Below are 9,610 nucleotides of genomic sequence, written 5' to 3'. Positions count from 1 at the left end.
TCAAAGAAAAATTTTAAAAGCATATATTGCATTACATTTGTAGGAAAAACAAAATTAATTTAAAAGTTGCAGTCTTAGGGAGCTATACTCCATTGAAATCCGTAGATTTAGTTCAGAACAAACTGATTTAGGATTTGTTTTTTAGTACTGTGTGTGAAAACAAGTAGAGGGCTGGGTCCCACCACTTTTACTCAGATAAGATACTTCCTTTAGTAGAACAGATAAGATACCTCCTTCCAGCCTCGCCATTGCCACAACCCACTGAAATGCTGTCCTTGGCAGACAGGGGTTTTCACATACACCCCAGAGAACATAAGGAGCAAATTAGAAGTCTACAACAAGAGGGGGATCAGCAAATTGCCTCCCTTTCAATAGCACAAATTACTGGCAAGATCCAACCTAATGCCTACATTTATTACAGTTTGGATACAAAGCAACTGCTGCAACACCAACTGGGTAATACTAATTTGCATTGACATGACTCTTCTTAATTCTTATTTAAATCAGGAGTCAGATGTGCTTCACAGGTGGCATACTTCCTATGGACATGTCTCTGAACGTTCTTATGTAGGAGATGTACTTTAAAACACAGGAAAGGGTGAATGCACAGCCTGTGATGGGGTGAAGGGCAAGATCCAGCACCATTCAGGGACTCGTTAGATTTGCTTATGAGTGATTGTTACCATTGCCTCTCTGAAATCATCAACAACGTTGCTCCCCAACGTACACTTTTACCCCATTCTAAGTTAGCCCCTTGGTACACTATGGAGCTAAGAGTGAAAAAATGGAAACTTAGATTACTGGAGTGAGCCTGTGATGAAGCTATAATAACATATTATGGAATAGCTATGAGATCCCATGAAATTGAAATGAAGCTCACAGAGAAAACCTACTATGTATTGTGCATTGCATCTACTAGCTCACGCCAGTTCAATTATTTAGAGTAATTAGGTCCCTTACATCCCTCTCTGAAGGCTTTCAAAACACTGGTGATTTGGCCCCTAGCTGTGAGGCTTTTGCAAGCTATTTTGCAGACAAAGTCTTGTCACTGCCACAACTTTCCCACAATTTTGATACAATAAGTGAACTGGAGGCCCTTTGGTCCTCTTCTATATTGGACCAATTTAGTCAGCTCACACCAGTGTAGACAAGATTCTGTCTTTTGTGAAGCCTCCTGGACCTATGCCTGACCTGGCTGGCTCAATCTATCCCTAAGGTCAGGAGTTTTCCCAGAAGGGTTGAAAGGGCCATGGTAAGAGCATTCTTGAATAAACCTTCTCTATACACATCTGATCTAGCCAACCACTGCCCAGTATCTAATCTTTTGTTTCTCTGGAAGGTAGTTGAGAAAGTGGAGACAGTTCTGGCTTGAGAATATATCAGCTCTGGATTCATTTCAGTCCAGCTTCCAGCCTGACCCTGGGACAGAAATGGTGCAGGTCTACAGTTAATTTCTGTAGACAGCTGGATGAGGGCAGGTCAACACTTCTGCTGTTGCAGGATCTTTCAGCAGTGTTTGACATGGTCAGTTATGATCTATTGACCCACTGCCTCGATGATGATGGGCTACATGTGACAGTCCTTCAATGACTGATCTCATTTCTCCATGATGGGGACAGACAGTCCTGCTCGGGGAAAGGGTCCCTTGGTATGTGGAGTCCTTCAGATATGCTTGGTCCAAGCTACATATGGTTTTGAAGGTCAATACCAGCTCCTTGAATTGGGCTTGGGTGCCAATGTAGATAGAACGTGGCTGGAGTGAGGCAGTCTCTATCAACCATTTCATTCAACTTTCTGGTCAGAGCATTCTGTACAACTGTGGCTTCTGAGCAGCTTCACCTACAGCATGTTGCACTAGTCTAATCTACATATTACCAGGACATGCACCATAGTGGCAATATTTTTTTTAAAAAGAGCAAAAAAGCTGTTAGTGCTCAAGAGCACAGAACCTGTCCTCAGCAGCTGCATTTGCTGTTCCTTCCATCCTTATTTATACCCCACTTTTCTCCTCAATGGGGACCCAAATGGGTCTTTCCCATCATTTTCCTTTCTCCAAGAGCCCTGCGAGGTAGGTTGAACTGAGAGAGAGAGTGATGGGTCAACACAGGAAACCCCTGAAACAAATGAGAGCACCCACACAACACATGCTCTTTGGGAGCATTTGGAGCATGACTTGTGGAGCTCTTGGAGCTTACCTCTTTATACCCCAGATCAAATAAGAACATCTTTTGATGGATTCATCAGGAAAGCTGTAGGGTGGCAGCAGTCGCTATAGGGAGGGTATAGAACTGAGCACCTCCTTCAAAGGGGCTTCCCTGCTTGGACTGCTGCAGCAGCTTTGCTCAGAATTAGATCCATGGAGCCAGAAAGCAGGAAAATCTTCTCTGCTCTGGGAAATATATTTTTTTTGCAGCTCTCATCTTATTTACCCTCAATTGCTTTCTCTGACACTGAATCACATTTTAGACCAAATAATCTGATTTGCAGAATTTGCACAGTGCATTCTGCTCACACTGAACTTGCAGAATTTGGGAGTGTGACTCACAGTGGATGGACAACCCTTGAGCAGCTGTGTCAGTCCCAAAAAGATTCTCTCAAAGTATGATAGAAGGTTGAATCATGCCAACTCATTTACTATGAATCAGGTTTCTGAGTGCAGCACAGAGAAAGGACATAAGAAAAGAGAGTCAGGAAAGAGCTTATGCTTGGATGTTTAGGGCCATCTGCCACCACAAAAATACAATACTGGATTCTTGAAATGTAAAAATAGATCTTAGAAGAGACACGTTTTAATGAACTGAAGACAAAGAAACATGGTTTAAATAAGCTGAAAACAGAAGCAAGGTTCAAGGATCTGTTTGTTAAATGAACACCCCAAGCCAAATTGTGTTTTTAGTGCTGGAGAATGTTGGCTGTCTGGTTTCTGCTGAACGTCCCAGATCTGTCTCCCTGGGATTCATGCAGGAGAAGCAGGGGGTGAATGAGAGCCTTTGTTTGGCTTGGCTTGTGGAATCTAATTATCGTGTATCAATTGATTGCAAAGACCAGTATAGTGACTCTCTGGAAAGGCCTGTGCTGAAGACACTGAGCTCATCTACATGGAAAGGGTGGGGGGAGTGGGCATTTCTTCCCACTGGATAAAACTGTGCACCAGGCAAAGAGGAGAAACCTTTACTGTTGAGTGAATAGGGGAAAAAAACAGGAACAATCTGCTTTTGTGCCTTTAATAGTAGTTTAACATGTATAAATCAGCAGGTGAAATCTCTTATGGCAATGAGATAAACACAGAGCAATCCTAAACAGATCTACTCAGGTTTATTTTGCACGGCGAAATTGTTCCTCTGTTGGCACGGGGAATGCCCCAATGCAATTGGGAGTTCTGCACTGCCCGCAGTGCTGCAGCGTGTCTGCCACGTTTTTGCCCTAGTGCCACCCCCCGGCATTGGCTTTGTTCTGTGAATTTCCAGAACCACAAAGATTGAGGTTCTTTTGAAATGCCCCTTTGTTGCCACGGTGGCTTCCGCCGCTGTGCAAAACTCCACAGCAGAATGGAACCATTTTTCCAGCCTCGCCACTCTGTCCCACCCCACCAATGGGCAGGCACTGAGAATCGGCACCCCCACCCTTGCAGTGGGGAAAAAAAACGGAGAAAGGTTTTTAGAAAGGAGGGAGAAACCTTGGACAGAAAAGTGGCGTGTGCAGGCACCATGAATGGGAGGGCAGCAGTTTTCTCTCACACACAAGGATTTTAGATTTTAGACACAGGAGCTGTGTGGACGGCGATTCCGTTGCACGCGCAAGGATTTTAGATGGGGGGGCTAGAGTGCTGATCCTCAGTGCCTGTTTTGTGTTCAGAGTCATTTAAAACTAGAATAGTGAAAGTGAGAGGGGGGAAAGGGGAAGATTCAGCCAATCAGAAAGCAGAGGTTGTCCGCACACGTGTGGAAACAGAAGTTGTCCGCGCATGTGTGGAAGACATTGCGGAAGAGCTTGTGGTGCAAATGGAGAAGAAGAAGAGTTGGATTTATATCCCCCCCTTTCTCTCCTGTAGGAGACTCAAAGAGGCTTACAAACTCCTTTCCCTTCCCCTCTCACAACAAACACCTTGTGAGGTAGGTGGGGCTGAGAGAGCTCAGAAGAACTGTGACTAGCCCAAGGTCACCCAGCTGGTATGTGTTGGAGTGCACAGGCTAATCTGAATTCCCCAGATAAGCTTCTACGGCTCAAGCGGCAGAGCAGCAGAGCAGGGAATCAAACCCGGTTCCTCCAGATTAGAGTACACCTGCTCTTAACCAATACACCACTGCTGCTCCTTCACAAGCACAGGGCTTGTGAAGATATATTTGGGACATAATGCACCAGCCCTGCCACGAATCCCATGAAGAACCAGGGAGCAGTTAAGAGTCAACTGCAGGGCAAAAAACGCAGAGGCAGGCACGCTGCTGGATCGACCACAGGGCATTTTGACTGTGAAAAATCAGCCTCAGAATCAAGGTGAGATCTATTCAAAGGGACTCACACCTATGAAAAGTGTTCTTAGGATTGCACTGCTTCGCTTCTACTTATTGCTGCAAATCAAACCACACTGTACAAAGCTTGTATGTCACCCACAGCCCACTTGCACTGTACCTCAGCCTGAACTCCTGCACACTACAGTTCCTGTATCAGTTCCTGTGTCATTAATTTTGAACTGATACAGTTCCTGTATTAGTTCCTGTGTCATTAATTTTGTCTACCAATCTTGATCCTCCTTGATCTGAGATTGCAAATGCCTTAACAGACCAGGTGATCGGGAGCAACAGCCGCAGAAGGCCATTGCGTTCACATCCTACATGTGAGCTCCCAAAGGCACCTGGTGGGCCACTGCGAGTAGCAGAGAGCTGGACTAGATGGACTTTGGTCTGATCCAGCTGGCTTGTTCTTATGTTCTTATGTTCTTAAAATAGATGTTTAGACAAAAGGGCACATGAATGAACCATACTTTCCCCCACAATATCAGCTTTAGAAGCTTTGCTTTCAAAGTAAGGTTGCCAACCAGCCTGGAGAAACATGTCCTGTCCTTTTAACAGAAACCTAAGGTGTAAGAAGTAGGAAGCTGAAGCTTTACATGGCATGGAAATCAGTAATGGTGGAAAGTGCCATCATTATGTGCATATAAAGTGCTGTCAAGTTGTAGCCAACTTATGGCAACCCCACAAGGGGCTCTCAAGACAAGTGATTAAGTAGAGGTGGTTTGCCATTGCCTTCCTTTGCAGAGTCTTCATTGGTGGTCTCCTTCCAAATACTGATCCCACTTGGTTTCTGAGAGCAGATGAGATTGGGCTATATACCATATTGCCTTCCCTCCCACATGTGCCATCATTAACATCCCATCAAGCATCTTTATGGATGGAATTTTTGTTTCTCCAGCAGTTTGCTATCCCATATCAAAGGGTAGGCAGAACCTGGGGAGAGATCTTGTTTGTGGTGTCACCCTATTGATGGCATTTCTTGCCACTTGTATGGCAGTGATTTTTGCCCTGAGACTTTGAGGGTTGGTTTGTTTCTAGAGTTGCTGCTTGTTAAAAAGCATTACGTCATTCCTGACCCATGGGATGATGTCACACCATATTGAGAGCTCTGGTTAGTGGTTCAGTTCCACCCAGTCAGAGCAAACTTCTGCACAGCAATAGGGAAGTTTTGGCAGGACTGTTCATGGGATGATTTGTCATTGCCTCTTCCCCTCATTTTATCAACCTTGGAGGGATGGAAGGTTGAGTCAACCTTGAGCTGGCTACTTGAAACCAACTCCCTTCACAATTGAACTCCGGTCATGAGCAAAGCTTTTGACTGCAGTACAGCCACTTGCTACTCTGCATCACAGGGTTCTACATCTTTATTTCTTCTGGATTTTCTTTTAATATGAGAGCTATATTTTAAAGGCCAATAACCTTTTGTTACTCAAATACCTTCTCTATATATTTTCTTTACTCTACAGGAGTGTTGAACCAACTGACTATATTACTGAATTGCAAAGGCAATAATAACCAGCTCCAGCCATTACAGGCAACACTGCACACATATAAGGTATTGATGCTGTTCATGCAGGTGATAAGTCGCCTGTGCATGTTTATTCAGAAGTAAGTGCCATTGAAGTGAATGGTGTCCATAAGGATGCAATGAATAGACTCACATGCAGCCTAATCTCATGTATAATTACTTGGAAACAGGACCCACTAAGTTCAATGTGACACACAATGGAGTAACTATGCAAAAGTTTCAACCTTTGTATACTTATCTTGGTGTATGCTGCACTGGTATTTACTTCCAAGCAACTATGTCTAGGTTTAGACTGCCCATGAACTAATTTCCTTTTGCCATCTTGTTATTACACATAACACAGCTACGTTGTGCCTTTCCAACTTGTTCTGTAGTCTTTGGCAAAATGAACATGCAGATGTAACACTGAGTGTGACAAGCCCCAGCAAAGGCCAACTTTGTGGAGAAGGAAATAGCAGGACTGGCAGAGCTTTTCCTTGACTCGCTAGTACATTACTCATTTGGTTTGCAATTATTTCATGCTAAACATTGTTAAGGCTGCACCTATGCAGATGTTGCCTACCTATACCACCCTTTCCTATAAAAAGCCAGTGCAAATCCTGGACTAGAGCCATTCTTGTTCTACCTCTGGACAGCAGTGCAGAGTTTTCCCTGCACAAATGCTTCCTTTCTGTCCCTTCTGCACCCCCACCCCCACCCCCCCGGAAAGAGTGGAGCCACGAGCCTCCTGTCAGTCAGCCTTCTGCCCGGCTGATCATTGTGAAAAGAGCCACCCTGATGACAGAAGCACATGAATATTGACTGCCAACAAATGCACACAGAGCGGCACCTGGAGGCCCTAAACACAGCACCAGAGCTAGGGAGCTGACTGCAGGGAACGAAAGATAACCAGACGAGGTCCTTATAGTTTACTCCTTCCAAGTCTCCACTGATGATGATTTTCTATGATGCAGTGAATAACTTTTTCAGACTCTCACTTTCTCCCAGGCTGACTGCACAGGTATGAATTAGTGGTAAGCACCAATAAAAATTATCAGTAAATTTCAGGTTTGGATAATAGAAATCCAGGAATTTTTGGTAAAGCCAAATAAAGCTGATACTCATCTGCTTTATTCACCTGTTACCAAAATTGTTACCAAGATTTTTATTATCCAAACCCCCCAAAATTCAGTTCTTTCCACTGTTACATCTCAAGTCCATGTTGACTTGAGAAACCGTGGTGGGGAGAACTGCAACTAAGTGCTGTGCTCAGCCACACTAAGAGCAGCATTCACTTATCTCTTTCACAAACACACTCTGCCGCCACCGTTTCCCAAGTTCTCCAGGATTTGGGAAGTGGCAGCAGCAGGGAGAACATCTGAATGCTCCCCTCATCCACACCAAGAGCAGCATTCAGCTGTCTCTCTCCAAGTTCTCTAGGGCTGCTTCCCAAGTATCAATGTCTCTGGGCGCCATTTCCCCCAATACGCCTCTGCCAAGTCCTCTGGGGCTTGAGAAGTGGCAATGGGGAGACGGAGACAACTGAATGGAGACAACTTAGCCTGGCCGAGGGCAACATTCAGTTGTTCTCCTTACCATGGCTGTGCCCAGAGAATTCAGTTGTCTCTCTCTCTATCCGCCCTGCCGAAAAAGCCAAATCAGTTAAAAAAATACCCTGAATAAATCCAATAAGGGTTTATTGAGGTGTGTGTGTTGTGGGGTAATTTGAGTTTACCAAATCACCGCCCTTAGTATGCATAAGAAGAACCCTGCTGGATCAAACCAGTGGCCCATCTAGTCTCACATAGTGGCTAACCATTTACTCTGGAGGTCAACAACAGGGGATAGAAGCTGACGCCTTCCACTGATATTGCCTCCTGGCACTGGGATTCAGAGGTTTACTAGCGTTCATAACTGTGCCTAGCCACTGATAGACCTATCCTCTCTGAATCTGCCCAATTGGCACTGCCATGTCAAGCACTCCTGTTTTTTCTCTCTGAATCACTGCAACTGTTTATGTGCCGTTCACTTCCAAAATTATTCCTTTAATTAAATTTTGGAAAGTTGGAAAGGACATGATTGTCATTTTTTAATTGGAAATTGTGTTTCCATATTGGAAATAAATATTATAAATAAATATAAGTAAATATTTAATGAGTAAATATTTGAAAATTTTAGTAATAAATAAATATTAATAAATAACAAATATTAGGAAAACACTGTCAAGGTAAAACAACAATAACTTACTTTTAAAATGATAAATTTTGAAGCACGGCGGCAGAAATGCAGCTCCACCGGCATGAATTGTGCTGGTGGAGGCTTGGAGGCCATTCGCACGCTATCATGCGAGCAGCTCCGACTTGCTCCCAGCCGGAGAGGCAGCTCTACCTCTGGGTCGGCCGCCTCCACTCACCTTCCTGTCCAGCGCTGCTCTGGAGGGCTGGAGGGACACGCCCACGCTGCCCTCTGACCTCCAGAGCAGTGCTGAACAGGAAAGTGAGTGGAGGGGATGGGAAAAGCGGTGTCTTCCTGCTGGTGCTGTTCGCACCACACCGGCGGGAAGATGCCACTTTTCAAAAACCTTGCTCATTGAGTGAGGTTTGAAAGCGGTGCCTTTGCACCACTCGGGGGCAGCCAGGATGGTGCTGCTGCGATTCAGCAGTGCCTCCTGTGTGAACAGCACCCTAGGGACAGCGGTTTTTCCATCCCTAGGGCGCTGTTATTTGGCCATGCGGAAACAGCCAGAGAGGCAGGAAAAAGAACTGCTCTAAATATGCATTATTCTGTCAGCATGGTGTAGTGGTTAAGAGCAGTGGCCTCTGATCTGGAGAACGGGTTTAATTTCCCACTCTGCTAGGTGACCTTGGGCCAGTCATAGTTTGTCTTGCTGAACCCTTTCAGCCCCACCTACCTCATAAGATGTCAGTTGTGGGGTGGGGAGGGGAAGTGATTGTTAGCCATTTTGGGATTCCTTAAAGGTAGAGAAATATGGGGTAAAAAACCCATCTCTTCTTTTTCTCTACACCACATCAGCTCTTTTTCTCATAGTAAAACATACTTGTAATTATTTATACAATGTAATCAATACTTAAGGGCTTCAATCATTTCTGACTGGTTACTTGTACATTTAAAACATTGCCCCAAAGACAGATTGAAGCAGATAACATGTTCCCCATCACACTGGCCCAAAGTTACTAAGTGAGCTTCCCAGAATGCTGATTTGAACATCCCAGTCTGGCACTCTAACCTGACACCACATTTCCCCCCCCACACACACACAATTACTAACAAATGGACTGACAGACTGTTGCTATAACTTTTTCAGAATAAAGATGACATCAGATTTGAGAATTCAGCCACCATTTCCTGGACCATCTTTGTTCTAGAATGCTCCGTTTGGATCCTGGTGTCTATCTAGTTCTGACCCTGAGGCACTAGGACCCAAGTGGAGCATCCTAGAACAAAGATGGTCCAGGAAATGGTGGCTGCATTCTCAAATCTGCTTATCATCTTTATCCTGAAAAGGGTATGGCCCTTCGGGGGGTAGGGCGGTCTATTAAATTCAATTAACAACAACAACAGCAACAGCAAC

This window comes from Sphaerodactylus townsendi, linkage group LG02, assembly GCF_021028975.2.
Source record: "Sphaerodactylus townsendi isolate TG3544 linkage group LG02, MPM_Stown_v2.3, whole genome shotgun sequence".
NCBI lineage: Eukaryota > Metazoa > Chordata > Lepidosauria > Squamata > Sphaerodactylidae > Sphaerodactylus > Sphaerodactylus townsendi.
The sequence above is the reverse complement of the archived record's forward strand: the minus strand, read 5'-3'. Positions refer to the sequence as shown.